Source organism: Lissotriton helveticus, chromosome 7 (assembly GCF_964261635.1).
Source record: "Lissotriton helveticus chromosome 7, aLisHel1.1, whole genome shotgun sequence".
Taxonomy (NCBI): Eukaryota; Metazoa; Chordata; class Amphibia; order Caudata; family Salamandridae; genus Lissotriton; species Lissotriton helveticus.
Window position 1 is genome coordinate 1,789,390,048 of NC_136068.1, and position 15,588 is coordinate 1,789,405,635.

The window sequence follows — 15,588 nt, forward strand, 5'->3', positions numbered from 1 at the left end:
AATCTCTCAAGCAAGATTGAATGGCTCACAGTGTTGAATGCGGCCGACATATCGAGAAGCACTAAAACAGTGGCACTCCCGTTGTCGGTCCGCATATGCAAATTATCTATCATGGTGGTCAGAACTGACTCCGTTCAATGACTGGGCCGGAATCCAAACTTGTCCAGCAGATGATTTTCTTCAAAAAAATGGATAATATCCTGCTTACAGCCTTTTCCAAGATTTTAATAGGGAAAGGAAGGAGAGAGATTGTTCTGAAACTTGCCGGATTCAGAGAGGGCTTCTTAATCAGGGGTGTCACCACCACCTGCTTCCATCCCTCTGGAACCTTCTTTTAGGGACTGATTGCAAATCAGCGGTAACCAGGGGAAGGTTGTTTGACCATAGGTCTTCCACACTTTGTGAGGCAGAGGTTCAGAAGGCAATCCTGAGGATACGCTTTGTGCCAAGATGTTAAAAGTGAGATCTGTAAAGATCTGAAAGCTATCCAGGATACATGACTGTCATGAATCCCCTTCCGCTGCCTGTAAAGCAGAATCCTGGTCGGCAGTTTCATTGTCCAAAAGAGAGCCGACAATCTTGGCCACTTTATCTGTAAAGTGGAGGGCTATCTCATCACACAGTTTCTGCGAGTTTCTACCTTATTACCCAAACAGGTTGGGGCAGAAAGGTCCCTGGCTATCTTAAAAAGTGCATTAGTACTATTAGAGGTTTGTAAAATGGAGTTAGCATAAAAATTAGCTTTGCACTCTAGGATAAGCTCATTTTATTTAATCTGTACTGCTCTCAATTCTTGCTTATTCACCTCTAGGTACTTCCTTCTCCATTTCTTCTCTGCATTCTTACATAATAAACAAAGCTCTTTCAATTCGTCAGTGTACCGCGGTGCTGAGATTTTATTTCTGAATTTTAGTTTTTTTTATCGGGATTAATTTATCCAGAGCATCTGTGATATAATTATGACAGGTGTTATAATTCTCCTCTACTGTAGCTGAGGCGCAGAAGGGATTGACATTGGGGAGAGTTAAAAGAGCACTAGTCCTTCCTAATTTCACCCACTCCCTGCCTCTCCGGTAGACCACTGAAGATTTAGAATGATCCACCAGACTGGGTAACATAATTTTAAAATGGATTAAGTAGTAATCCGTCCAATTTAGAGGTGTAATGTTTAAAACTTCAGTTTACTTCTCTTATTTTCTTTTGATTCTTGTTGGATCTGCATCACCTCGAGAAGTGACCTTTCCTTTTAAAAATTGAACATATAGCCTTCCACCCAGGGCAGTCTTTAAAATTAGCTACATGGCCTGTGTTACCACAATGATAACACTTAACTGTAGAAGATTTTGTGTTAGCACCAGGACATGTAGGTTTTGAGGAGACAGAAGAGTCTTGTTGAGGAACTTTAGCTGGCGTGTCTGAGGTTGGAGCCTTTATCTCTTTCACTTCTGTTGTAGTGTTTTTGGCATTGTCACTGTTCTTGTGTATAGTTACTCCACACGCATTGGAATGCTCATGCATTTTTAAGGTGGTGATTACATCTTGAAGTGAAGGATTGTCCTTTTGCCATAGGCTATCTTTAGCTTTGTCTATGGAAGAACCTAACATAAGCTGATCCCTAAGCAAGTTGAGGCAAGTTTACGTAGAATTGTGACATACTGTTCAACCGTTTCACCCTGCCTTTGTACTCTCTTCTACAACCATGCTCATCTTGGGAAGATAGTGCAGATCCATTTTCTTAATGCAAATTTCATATTCATTGAGTGAGTCACCCTCACCATCAGGTAAATCGGGAAGGTGCTCAAATACCTCTTGGCCTTCCGAACCCAAGCAATGCATGAACAGGGAAGTCTTTCCTTCGGCGCTTAAGGACGTCCGACAAACCCTTGCATAGTGAGCAAATACTTTCTTCCATTTTAACCAGGGTATGGTGGGTTCCCAAGGAGCAGGAAGAAAGAAAGGAGGAGCAGTGACGTTCTGCATAATATTAAAGCGAGTACAACAATAAGCACAAAGAGGGTACTAATAACTAAAACCTACCAACTTAGACAGGGATAGATCTGACATGTTTAAACAGAGTTATATGTAATTAGTTGTGTGAATCAGTAAAAAGTGTAACTCTATGAAGAAGAGACACACGTTCATAAATTGAGAAACATGAAGTTAAGATATAAAACAGTAAATGAGACTGTGCAGATCAGCGTAGAGAGAAGATATGGACCTAGATGAGGCTGTGCAGGTCAGCGTAGAGAGAAGATATGGACCTAGATGAGGCTGTGAATGTCAGCGTAGAGTGAAGATATGGACCTGCAGACACATGAAGCAACATAGTGGAGTGCTGTGCAGATCAGTGGGAAACGTGACAAGGACCAACACAAATGAGTCTGCGCATGTCAGTAACAGCGTTAATCATAGCAATGCACTGCAGTAATAACAAGGTATCATGTGTTGATCTGCAGGCTCGTAAAATAGAACAGCATACAGTAGTAGTTTCGAAGCGACAAGCAAGGTGTTTGTGAGACGAGTGAATTAAATACACAAAAGAAGATGACTTGCCACGTGCTGTGCAAATCAGTGTAGTATGGAAACTGTACCTCAAGGACGAAGATGACCTGCAGACTGCTGTGCAGATCAGCGTGATAGAGAAACTGTACCTGAGGAGACTCGCCTCTGTAATGTCCAGAAGAACTTCACCAGTCGGATTCAAAATGGCGACCACGACGCGACGTGATGATGTTGAAATCACGCTACGTGAGGAGACATCGTGGGAGAAGCACCAAAGCGAGATGTGACATCACGTCACGGTTCCCAAGACAACAGGAACAAAGCGACGTGAGGATCAGGCAAAGTCAGGAGACTGGGGTTGCTAGGCAACAGCTTACGACGAGGTAGGCCGCAAAATGAAATCCTTTGAGGGAGCAACCAACGCGCAACCGAGTGAAAGGTCGGGAAGCATCCAGAATGGGTTCCAACACTACACACATGATGCGAGGCTCCAGGAGGCAAAGGCCAGAATCTGTCACGGTGCAGCAGTTCCTCAAAGGTGGCTCGCAGAAAGAGGCAAGACTCGGCACAAGTCTCACTCCCACTTATCTTTGGATGAGAATCGCTGACTCAGAGGCAATGAGTTAGCAGTGATATCCAGGGTAAAGTTGCTTGAAGGTAAGAAGATTTGAAATTTTGAGCAATAAAAAAATGTTGAGTTGAGGTCTCTTGTAATCGCTGGGTAGATGTTCAATCGTCGCCAAAATGAAGTGAGGGGTTGAAGGCAAGTGAACACAGGAAACTGTGGTTTTGATAGTAGGTCTTTATTTTAGCTTCTCAACAAGAGACCTCATCCTTCAGCAAGCAGATTAAACTGACATCTAGTTGAAGCGATAACATTCTAAGCCAGCAATATTCATAACCATAAACATCATGGAAGGTGCATATCCTAGGCAACAAGGAGGGGAGACTAAGGAAGAATAAGAACACTACACTAGGTAAATGTTTATAAATGCTTGTGTTAATATATCCAGGTGTTTTCATTTCTTGTACATCCCTGGGGTGCAATGAGGTCTACAATGGTATTTGAGAATGGGGTCCATGGCCCGGGGCCCTGCACATGAGGGTGCCGCAGAGGATGTGCATGGGCTTTGTCTGGATCTGGGAGTTAAGGTGGTCCATGGTCACCCTTGGGTCATTAGAGTGCGTGGTCAGTCCGAGTGTGCTGCTTTAGGTGATGGCAATGTCTCCTCCTTGATGGTCGCAGTGCTCCTTGTGAGTGGTACTGCAGTCATCAGTGATGGCGATGTCCAGTCCGGAGCAGAGGTTGGTCCTGGGAGGTGAGGGGGCATCCAGGGTTGATGGTGTGGAGGGTGCTGGCGTCGTTGTGGTGGAGTGTCCAAGAGGAAAGCTCCTTGGTGCTGAGCGCGGTCCAGGGGCAGTCGGACGCAAACGGCGTAGCCTATGGGTTGCCTTTGGCACGGAAGACAACCAGTACAATGCAGGCAGTACATCATTAACAACGCAACTCCAAAAACACAGTTGCCTTTACATTGCATTTGATTACAACACATTGTAAGGTCAGTAATGGGGTCATTTGAAGTTTTTTTGGGTGGTTATGGGTTTTGGGGGTAAAATATGAAAATCGGGGTCTTATTTGGGTCTAATTTGATTTTTGGGTGTGTTATGGGGGCTCAAAAAGGAATTCCAGGGTTCACGTTGAGTTTGGGGTGCAAAGGTTAGTTTTGGGTTGCACTCAGTGAAGTGGGAATAGTGATATTAATATCTCCGTAATGCAACACCTAGTCTACTGTTGCAATGTGCCTAGTATTAGTATGCATTGGAATGGTTGCGATGTTATGGCATGCGATGTAACCATGTATGTTATATTGGCACATGAGTGGAATGCCCACTGTGCATGGGCACACAGCGGCAGCCATTGAGAAGTGCTGGGGGATGTGGACAGCTGTGATGTGGCGTTGATGTGGGGCTGTGTGTGTTTGAGCGGGTGTTGTAAATATTTTAATACGGGGAGTCTTACCTCGAAGCCGCATCCCGTGTCTTCGTTGCTCCTGCTCTCCTGTGTCTGCTTCCAGGAACAGAAAGTAGGCAGCCAGGCTCCCTCCCCAGAGCCAATCACAATGCTGCGATGCGGCGGTGGGATCGGTAATTGGCAACGGGACAAGGCAGGCAGCCAGGAGCAGGAGGGGTGGGCATGTTCTCCAGGCAGGCTGTAATGCAGCCTGCATTACGAACAAGGAAGTGAGCATGACTGCTTTGCGCGGCTTGAGTGGGCCGGCAAAACAGTCATTGCACACTTGAGTGGGCATGCAATCTGCCCATGCCTTGCCCTGTGCTTGGAGCAGTCCTATCAACCCTCCCACCCGCAAAGGAAACATAGCACAGTTACATCAGTAAGCTATCATCATGTGATGATTGTTCCTCCTCTGTACTGCTTGAAAGCAGTGGGGCAACGCTCTTCCACCATAGCAAATGAGCCGCCATTGGGGGTGCGTCATCTACATGTGCTAGGCCTGGACGACTTGACCCCCAGGAGTCCCACACTACGCATCCCACCTTCGCCTTACCCTGACATTGACACCCTAACGCAATCCGCTGCACTCTCTCCAAATCTGTGACTCAGCCAGCAGGAGCCTCAGCCAGGTAGGATTTCACAAGCCTGGGCACAGCAGTCGCCGCCAAGTCCACTGGTGAATCTCCCGATACAGTTCATGCCGCTGGGCCCCCTTAGGCATGAAGTTGCAGCGCTCTGGCCACACAAGTTCGGGCAGCTCAGGGGCCTCACCCTCCACATGTCCAGCCAGCCCAGCATCATCAGGACTGAGATGCAGAGGCAGCAACCACTGCTGGCAATCCTCTCCGTGCACCACGGTGTAGTGGTAGATCGTAGTTTGCAATACAGACCTCCCTATGTTTGGGGCACAGGAGCACCTCTACTATTAACAGCTCCAAGGTGCGCAAGGCGGTCTTCTCACACAGGTCAGCAACGTGTCTCTATGAGACCTGCCAGACTTCACCACCAGGTACAGGCGTTCGTCGTGCCTCAATGTCTGCCGCCATGGCTCATCGACTTCACAGCTCCTCCTCATTCCACTCCAAGCTCCAGACGCAGTTCCAGCGAGGCATCCAGGCTCCGGACGCAGGTTCAGCTTGGCGTCCAAGCTCCAGATGCAGGTCAAGTGAGGCATCCAGGCTCCAGCTGCAGGTCCAGTGTGGCATCCAGGCTCCAGTCGCAGGTCCAGCGAGGCATCCAGGCTCCAGACGCAGGTCCAACGAGGTATCCAGGCTCCAGAAGCAGGTCCAGTGAGGCAACTTGGCTCTCATCCTGGTCATCCTGGATGTTGGCCCAGACTGCTCCATTCTACATGTTTTTGGTGTTTATACCTATTTTCTATTGGATGTTGACTGATAGGTTATTTTTTGCATTAGAGACAAAAAAACTCACGTTGGGCTGGCTAGCGTGAGTTTTGTTGCCACTAATGGACCTAGCAGTAGTTTACGCCCGCTAAAGCCAGATTTACTATTGCCTTCTCACTGATGTTAGTGGCAGTTTTCACCGCAGTTCCCTGACACTATCACCTGTTAGTGACGTGTGTTGAAAACGCCGCTAACAAGGCAATAATTTCCCGCGGTACACAGCGATGAAAAAACATACGCTAAATGAGGTTAGCGTTAGTTTTCGCCGAATGTTGAGAATATCCCCATGTCTTTTTAGGAAAATACTCCAAAAGGGCGAATATCAACCTGTAAGAAATGTAACGAAAATCCAACTACATTGAAGCTGTGTCAGGCCAGCCATCCTCACTGTCCACAACAAAACTACCCCCTTGAAAGATATTTAATAGTCTGCCATCTCGCCAATGACAACTCCAATTTGTGAATATTTCACCGCAGGACAAACACCGACACACTCTTGACACCCGTGTTTGTCCAGCGGTGAATGCTGTTTTTTAATAGGGGTGCACCCACTGACCTGTCCACACTGCACTGTTTTATTGGGCGCTGCAGTGTAGGCCGTGAAATGTCTGTCTGCATTAAAAACGTAGCTTAAAGTCTGCCTACGGACCACTCTTTCATTGTAGAGTTTGATACAAGTCTTGTTGACAGCAACCAGGAGCATCCCAACGCAGGCACGGTCAGCTACAATGCCATCATGGGTGATCGCTCCAAGGATGTCTATCATCCTACTGCCAGTGAGGAATACGTCTGTAGACAACCCATAGATGCCAGACCTTACCATCAACACTTACTCTGCTTCCACAGAAATTCAATTACCGGTCACATTTCCTCCACTGAAAGTGACTACACACCTGCCTGTTAGAGTCAGATATTGAGGCAGGCATCAGCAACCAGGAGATCATCTCGGACACGGCATGTAGTCCTGTGCTTCTTGATGTCCACTATGTATATGATTTTTACGAAAGGTAGATGGAACACCTAGAATATGAATTCCTACCTCAGACCTTTAAAGTAGAGTTGAGAGCGTTAAGATGGATTCTCTAGCATCTTATGGTCATCAACACCTCTATAAAGAGCCTGATGCAAGTATCTGTTGCATCATGATCGCACTGCAATAAATCTGATGAAATCATACAACCTCACCTATTACAATTTCACAAATGACAGAAATGATAAAAAATGGATAGCCACAATGACCTCTACAATTCACAACTTGATGACTGCATTTGTGCCATAAACACTTGGATGATGAACAACCATCTAAAGCTCAAGTCCACAAAAACAGAGCTTATGACCTGTGGACAATGGCAAACGTGCCAGACTACCGGCCTATGGCCCAAGGAACATCAAGCCCCGTCAACAACATCTAGAGAAATTAAAAATCTAGCAGTAATCTTGAATTCAGAACTATCCTCGATACTGCGTGCTAGCAATGTCACAAAGAGTGTTTTCTATACAATGAAAACACTCTGTCATGTCTTCCCATACCATGCACACCATTATAAACTACAAGCCATCCTCACACTCGTAATGTCCAAGCTTGACTATACCAAAAGCCTATACGTTGGTGCACCTGCATATATCAGCAGCACAATACAACTCATTTAAATGCTGCAGCAAACTTCTTCTCCACCTTCTCCCAAGAGAACGCATAATTTCAGTCCTTCAATCACTCCAGTGGCTATGTATCGCTAGAAGTGCAATGTTGGAGGCACTCTGCATTGTCCACAGACCTTCCCAAGGATAAAGGACAACTATAACTACAAGTTAAATTCAAGCAGTACCAATCAAAAAGAACACAGTGCTTCAGGTTTGCACTACTTATCATCCTACCACCTTACCATAAAAAATCTGGGAGAGCCCTGCTTTCTCAGTACATGCTTCCAAACACTGGAACTCACTACCAGGCGACATTAACAGCACCCATGAGCATATATTCTTCTGAAGACATTTGAAAACATGGCTGTATCCTACACAACTTCACCTTCCACATCCAGACAACAGAGCTCAGAAAACAATTGCACCCGCAAATGCAATAGTCAGCTTACAACCCACATATTGCAAGCAGCTCAATCAGCAAACTGCTTTCACTATGGTAGTAAACTAAGAAGGACTGATCTATGGTTGTTTGTTGTGGCATCATATAGTTAGGTACTTGCATATATAACAGTTGTGGCCCACAATAATACTAAAATCATATCATGCAGTGGTCAGCAATAAACTATAACTTATTCCTCTTAAATTCACAAACGTCATATCTGCTTAGAGGGTTGTCCATCACCAGCAGTGGACAGCCAAAGAAATAGCCATCACCAAATGAATGAACATAGAACATCTGTAGAGATCTGTCACACATTGCTGGAAAAGTGAAAGAACTTTAATGTAATCAACTACTGCAGTCCCAAATATCTACACAATCGGACTGTTTATTTATATCTCTGAAAGACACTTAGATATGGACTGATTAAAAAAATGCCCATCCCAACAGATATCTGCACTTCTCTCCCTCCAACCATGCCAGTTGAGGGCCAAAACTACACTCAAAATCTCAGACTGCACTACCCAGTGCAGTAACCAGCTAAGCAAATTATATCACATGAAAGAGCATAAAGATACCTGCAATGCTGTTCAAAGCAACCAGCATACTGAAAATGATAAAACAGTGTGACTGCCTCTCATAGTTCATCATTCACCACACTTCTATCTGTCCAATAACACCATAACCACACCTCAGTGCAGGGCTGGACTGGCTACTGGGCATTTTGGTGTGCTGCTGAGCTGGGGGCTGATTTCACTGCGGTGGGGGCTGATTCCGTTGATGGGGACCTGCGTGTGCTTCGAAATAAACAAAGCAAAATGAATGTTTTTCATCACAAGCAGGTCCCCATCAACGAAATCAGCCCCCAGCTCAGCAGCACACCAAAACGCCCGGTAGCCAGTCCGACCCTGCCTCAGTGGTCATCACGCACAATATGAAAACACTTCTGACATGGGGTCTAAACAAAAGCAACATCCTTTTAACCACACACCCTACAAAGTGTAGCATACCACTCATACAGGCACTCCAGCACCTCACATATGGGTAGTAAGCACAATATAAATTCTGCAATGCAATACAATAACCCATGCACGACTAAGTACTGGCATGAGCCTTGTAATTACAATTACTTAGGACCAAATTAAGAATGAATTTTGGTCTCACCTTCACAGAACCAAGTATGCTCACGAGCTTGGTACCACAACATCACACATATAAAAGTGCACGTCTGAGCCTTGGCACCATCAACCTTCAAACAATTACATTCAAACATAAGCCTGGACACCCTACTTCTACAGAGAACCATGTAAAATGATAATCCTGTGCATACTTTCACATAAGAAAGTACTGATCTGGCCATTGGCTCCATATCCCACATACACTAAAGTGCAGATCCTGCCATGGTTACATGACCAAGTACCACAAAGCAATGGCGGCTCCTCCACTATGGTGGAGGAGCGTCGTCCCACTGAACAGATGGAAAACTAAAATCTTATCTAGTACATATCTCTTTCTGGACACCATATACTCTCACTCACCCAAGTAAATATCTCTGCCTAGACACCATAAACTCCCACTCATCTAAGTACATATCCCTGCCCGGACACCATAAACTCTCACTCATCTAATTACATATACCTGCCCGGACACAATAAACTCTCACTCATCCAAGTACATATCCCTGCCCGGACACCATAAACTATCATTCACCCAAATACATATATCTGCCTGAACAACATAAACTCTCACTCACCCAAATACATATCTCTGACTGAACACCATAAACTTTCACTCACCATAGGAACAGATCTCTACCTGGCACCGTAAACTCACAATAAACCAAGTGGAGATCTCGCTCCAGTCACCATGAATACTCACTCAAGAACATGGCCCTGCCTAGTAACCATAAACTCTCACTCATTCAAGTGTATATCCCTGCCGGGACACCATAAACTCTCACTCACCCAAATACAGATCTCTGCTGGGTCACTATAAACTCTCACTAACCCATGTACATATCTCTTTCTGGACACCATAAACTCTCACTAACCAAAGTACATATCTCTGCCTGGACACCATAAACTCTCACTAACCCAAGTACAAATCCCTCTCTGGACACCATAAACTCTCACTCACCCAAGAATCAGATTTCTGCCTGATCATTAAAAACTCTGACTCACCCAAATACATATCAGTGCCTGGACACCAAAATAAACTCACTCATCCAAAGTGCATTTCCCTGCTCAGACACCATAAACTCTCAGTCACCCAAATACATATCTCTGCCTGGGCACTATAAACTCTCACTCACCCAAATACATATCTGCCTGGACACCATAAACTCTCACTCACTTAAGTACATATATCTGCCTAGACACCATAAACGCTCACTCACCCAAGCACATATCTCTGCCTGGTCCTCATAAACTCTCACTCAGCCAACTATATATCTCTGCCTGGACACCATGAACTCTCACTCACCTTAGAAACAGATCTCTACCTGGTCAGCGTAAACTCACAATCAACCTAGTGGAGATCTCACTCCAGTCACCATAAATAGTCACTCAAGTACATAGCCCTACCTAATAACCAAAAACTCTAACAAACCCAAGTACATATCTCTACCTGGACACCATAAACTCTCACTAACCAAAGTACATATATCACCTCAGACACTATAAACACTCACTCATCCACGTACATATATCTGCTTGGGCACCATAAACTCTCACTAACCCAAGTACATATACCTCCCTGGACACCATGGGGCAGATTTACAAGCCCCTTGCGCCACTTTTGCATCCCTTTTCCCATGTTAAACAAGGTTTGTAAATCTGCCCCCATAAACTCTCACTCACCCAAGAATCAGATCTCTGCCTGATCATTAAAAACTATCACTCACCCAAATACATATTAGTACCTGGACACCACAATAAACTCACAATCAAACAAGTACAGACCTCTGTACCAGTCACCAAAAGCTCTCATTCACCAAGTACATATCCCTGCCTGGGCACCATAAACTCTCACTCACCCAAATACATATCCCTCCCTAGACAGCATAAACTCTCCCTTACCCAAGAAAACAGATCTCTTCCGGGTCACTATAAACTCCCACTAACCCAAGTACATATACTTGCCTGGGCACCATAAACTCTCACTCATCCAAGTACATATCCCTGCCATGACACCATTAACTCTCACTAACCCAAATACAAATCTCTGCTGGGTCACTATAAACTCTCACTAACCCAAGTAATATCTATTTCTGGACACCATAAACTCTCACTAACCAAAGTACATATCTCTGCCTGGGCACTATAAACTCTCACTCGCCCCAGTACATATCACTGCCTGGACACCATAAACTCTCACTCAGCCAAGTACATATCTATTTCTGGGCACCATAAACTCTCACTAACCAAAGTACATATCTCTACCTGGTCACCATAAACTCTCACTAACCCAAGAATCAGATCTCTACCTTGTCATTAAAGACTCTGGCGCACCCAAATAGATATCCGTGTCAGGACATCACAATAAACTCATAATCAGCCAAGTGCTGACCTCTGTACCAGTCACCAAAAGCTCTCCTCACCCAAGTACATATCCCTGTCTAGACACCATAAACTCTCACTTATCCAAGATGGCATGGTCAGCATAAAAGTGTAGATTTCTAAGATGTTTGCAAAGTATCTAACAATTTAATAAACCATGTGTAGCACCAGAAGCTTGTCAATAATTGAGAAAGGAATATTAGAAAGAACATGGCTGTTGGTATTCAGGGCCTGTATTTATTCTTGGATTAAGTTATGAACTCTGCCATGTCACGCCTGAGCATTGCTGAAAGTCCACACATAGGCCCCAATCGCAAGTGGGGGGAGGGGTATGAGGTATTTACCTTCGGGGAGGGTGGGACCAGAACAAAAAATAGACCCAGGCACCAAAATATACGTGCCCCCGCTAAAAATGTGCCCCAGTTATGGAAATCAGACCATAGTGCCAATATAGGTAACTCACCCAACATGACGAACATAGCATGCACATCAATAAATAAACAGACAAGACATGTTTGTTGGGGAAACATTTTTCTGCAGGTTTTATTTCATACCAGAAACATGCTAATGTGGTGGGTTAACTTACGGGCGATCCAAGGGCAGGCAGTGGTGACTAACCTAAGCTGCCCTGCCCGCATGATGAGCGAATTGCTTGGTGGCCAACCCAATCGGTGCTACCATTTTGTGGGGAATATCCCCCTTAAATACAGTGGACCACCAGTCCATCCCTTTATTCACGTCTTTTTATAGGCGGAGCGTGTCCAGGAAAGCCCCCTGTTGCTCAAGCTTACAACTTCCCGAATGACTAGCTGGGCACCGTCGCTTTCCTCCACGGTCCTGCCCTAAAGACTTCTGGGGTTGTTTGGCTTCTGCACCTCTATTGTGCTCCTGAAGAGGGTACCCCTATGTACCATTCAGCCTCCATGTAACTCCGCCTGCAACACAAATTAACAAGTTAACATGCTCATATCCTAGCTATGCACCCCAGCCAACACGCCGGGTATGCAGTAGGGAGGAAGACAGTGTGCCCAGAAGGGGCAAAAGGAAACCAGATGGGTGGGGGCAGGAATAAATACCTTGCCCCCACCCTCTGATGTGCCTGGACGTGACACCAGACTTTGGGGGTCCCATCCACTAGCCATCTTGTTGTGCCTAATGTGGCACTAGGGTGGCCGCCCTCTTGAGTGGACACACTGCGTGTGCCGCAGGCAACCTCATTCTTGAACTTGTAAAGGCACAATGCATTAGTATTTTGCAAGGTTTGTGCGACACCATGCATTTGTGCCTGCTGCCGACAATGTATGAGGCCATATTAGGGAAATCAACAGTAAAAACCGGTCCACCTGGCCATAAAACAGGCCCTCACACCGATCTGACACACCAGCCCATCGGGCACTGTCTGATTGCCCTCTAGCCCAGCCCGACCCCGCCTTGAGGGAGAGATTCTGTACACTGGTCCCTGTGTCACCTGACTCTGAGGTCGCGTGGCACCCTGAGGTAATGTCAGACGTGCCTCTGTGAGGTGACCTAACTCCGTGGCTTGGGGTATTTGCTAGGTCCGGTAAATGCCTCTTACTCTGAGTTCCAGCTCATAAAGAGTGCGTAACTGCATAAAAAACTCGATGCCTGCGCACCAAATGCCACGTGGCCCGTCAATCACCAGGCTTTTATCCCCTAGTATGTTTTAGCATGTTTAACGAAATATAACAACCCTGGAGCGTTTTATCACACCCGATAATATAACTTAGTGAAAACCGCATTACTTTGAGTTCCGAACCTGTGATCATATTTCACTTTCCACTGTGATCAAGGCCACGGTGTTGAAGAACCGTCATGGAAACACTTGTGCTGAGTCAGGCGTTATTCAGAGCCCGCCCTTTAGCACCGCTCGAGGTATTCTAGCAAGAAACACACTATCGATTTCAAGTCCAAGAAGCTATTGCGAGATTAAACTCAAAAACCCCGCTCCGCAGACGGCAGATATGGATTATGGACACCCTAAACGGCTCTCCATGTGAGGTTTATTCTGGCCTCAGCCAATATTGCCACCTTTGCGTCTCCCATGTGGATATTGAGGGGATGCAAGGGGAGAAACCCAGAAACAGTGACTGACTGCACTTTGCCGTGCAGGCTCCAGACTCAACCGGAACCACATCCAGATCAAAATTAGAAGGAGGAGGCGCAAACGTCAGGGCGGGGCAAATTCTTTGCTTCACTTATGCATAGATTCATCAAGCTTAAACCTTTGAGAGCAGTATTTCTGCATTTGGGATGCATCATCCCAAATGCAAAAATCGCAATTCTAGAAATCGCTAAATTGCGATTATTTGCATTTATGGAATCTCAATTTGAGATTCCTTAAATGCAATGCATGAAAGTGTTTAAAATTGCGAATTCGCAAATAGGGCACGCAAATTATTACCATGAAGTACAACTTCGTGGTAATTTGCAAAAACTTTGAAAAATGCACTAAAGTGCATTTTTCAAAGTTCCATGTTGCGCACACAGCATGTGTGTGCGCAACATATGTGCACATATCAATTTCATGGGTGCAACAGGGCGTCCTTTGGACACCCCTGCACCCTTGAAATCGCAATCTCAATTTGCGAATCGCTAATTGCGATTCGCAAATTGAGATTGTCTTCCCATTCATTCCTATGGGCTTCTAGACCCATAGGAATGAATGGGGAGGTATTCCTTAATTGCGACTCGCAATTTGCGAGTCGCAATTAAGGAATTCTAAGAAATCGCTATTTTTTAAGTGATTTCTTGATGCATTCCATTTTGCAATTCCTTAATAGCGAATCGGTATTTTTCGCTATTAAGGAATCGCAAATTGGTTTGTTGATGCATCTGGGGGTTAATTCCCACCTTTGCGGCCTTTCCACGCTGAAGCTGAGGAATAGACTTTGGGACCGAATTTACAAATCTTTAACTTTTTCCCTATTCAGCTGTAATCCACATCGGCCATATTTGTCTCCCTCATCAGAGCCAAAAAGAGGAGAGACCACCAGCCTCAGTGCTGTGTAGACGATGGCTCTAGTTCAGTGTCTTGTCTTGGACTCTGGAAGTGAAATGACTTCTTAAGGAGTAAAAAAAAGCAATTCTCACGATTCGAATAATTATTCGTAGCAAAAAAAGAAATGTCATTATTTAAAGAGGGGTATCCATTTTATGTCTCCCACCTCTTCTTTGTTGTTAAAAATTAATGTCAAATAAACGTTGCAGATTAATGACAATAAAGCATCTTAAATCCTGATTTCCACCAGGTAGCAGTAAAAGCATATCACTGGCAATGTCATCGATCTGTTCTAAAATCTGTACTTACCTAAAGATAAGATACTTACCTGTTCAATAGTTTTCTTTCCAAATTATTGTGGTGATATATTTGATAGTCGATATTCTGACATTCAATACAAGCCATATTTTGAGGGTGTTTTGGCCTGTGTTTAGGTTTCATATTTTTGTGCATCGAGTCTTAAAAGGTCTGGTTTTCAAGTGGGTTTGAGGTAGAATGAGGTATTGCTTGAATAGCTTGAGTCCTATGGCACAGTGAACACAGGACTGAAGTCTGGGCATTCCCCGATCGCACTTAGGGCATCAGCTGCATCAACAACAAAGTGATGGGTTTAATGTTTGAATTAATCTCAGTCCCTAGCGATCGCTCATGGCCACTAAATTATTTTCCCCCCACCATGCCGCTCAAGACAAGCCCTGTATTATGCAAATTGGTACTGACCCGGCTCCTCATGTTAGCAGTCCGTCCTGAACTGCCAGGCAAGATCCCATCCAGAAGGGGTCATAAGCAACCGCTGACCGGTTTCAATCTAAGGAGATCTCATCGCTAAGGTATAGTTACAGTGAGCACGGGACACACATTTAGGCATATCAGTTGCACTTAGGGACCTAACCGTGATATCAGGCCAACCACGATGGAATGCAGGTTAGATACACCAACTAGGTTTGACCTACTTGTGTTTTACCTTGGGAGTTGGTCTCATGGAATGGGAGTCAAATCCTTCACTGGATGAT

The 15,588-nt window shown here is 45.1% G+C and overlaps 1 protein-coding gene across 1 annotated transcript in view; it reads left to right on the forward strand.

Annotated features, from left to right (window-relative positions):
* LOC144770770 (phospholipase A2 inhibitor and Ly6/PLAUR domain-containing protein-like) overlaps positions 1-15,588 on the forward strand; it is a 235,278-nt gene that overhangs the window by 23,103 nt on the left and 196,587 nt on the right. The gene's annotated exons all lie outside the window — the stretch shown is intronic.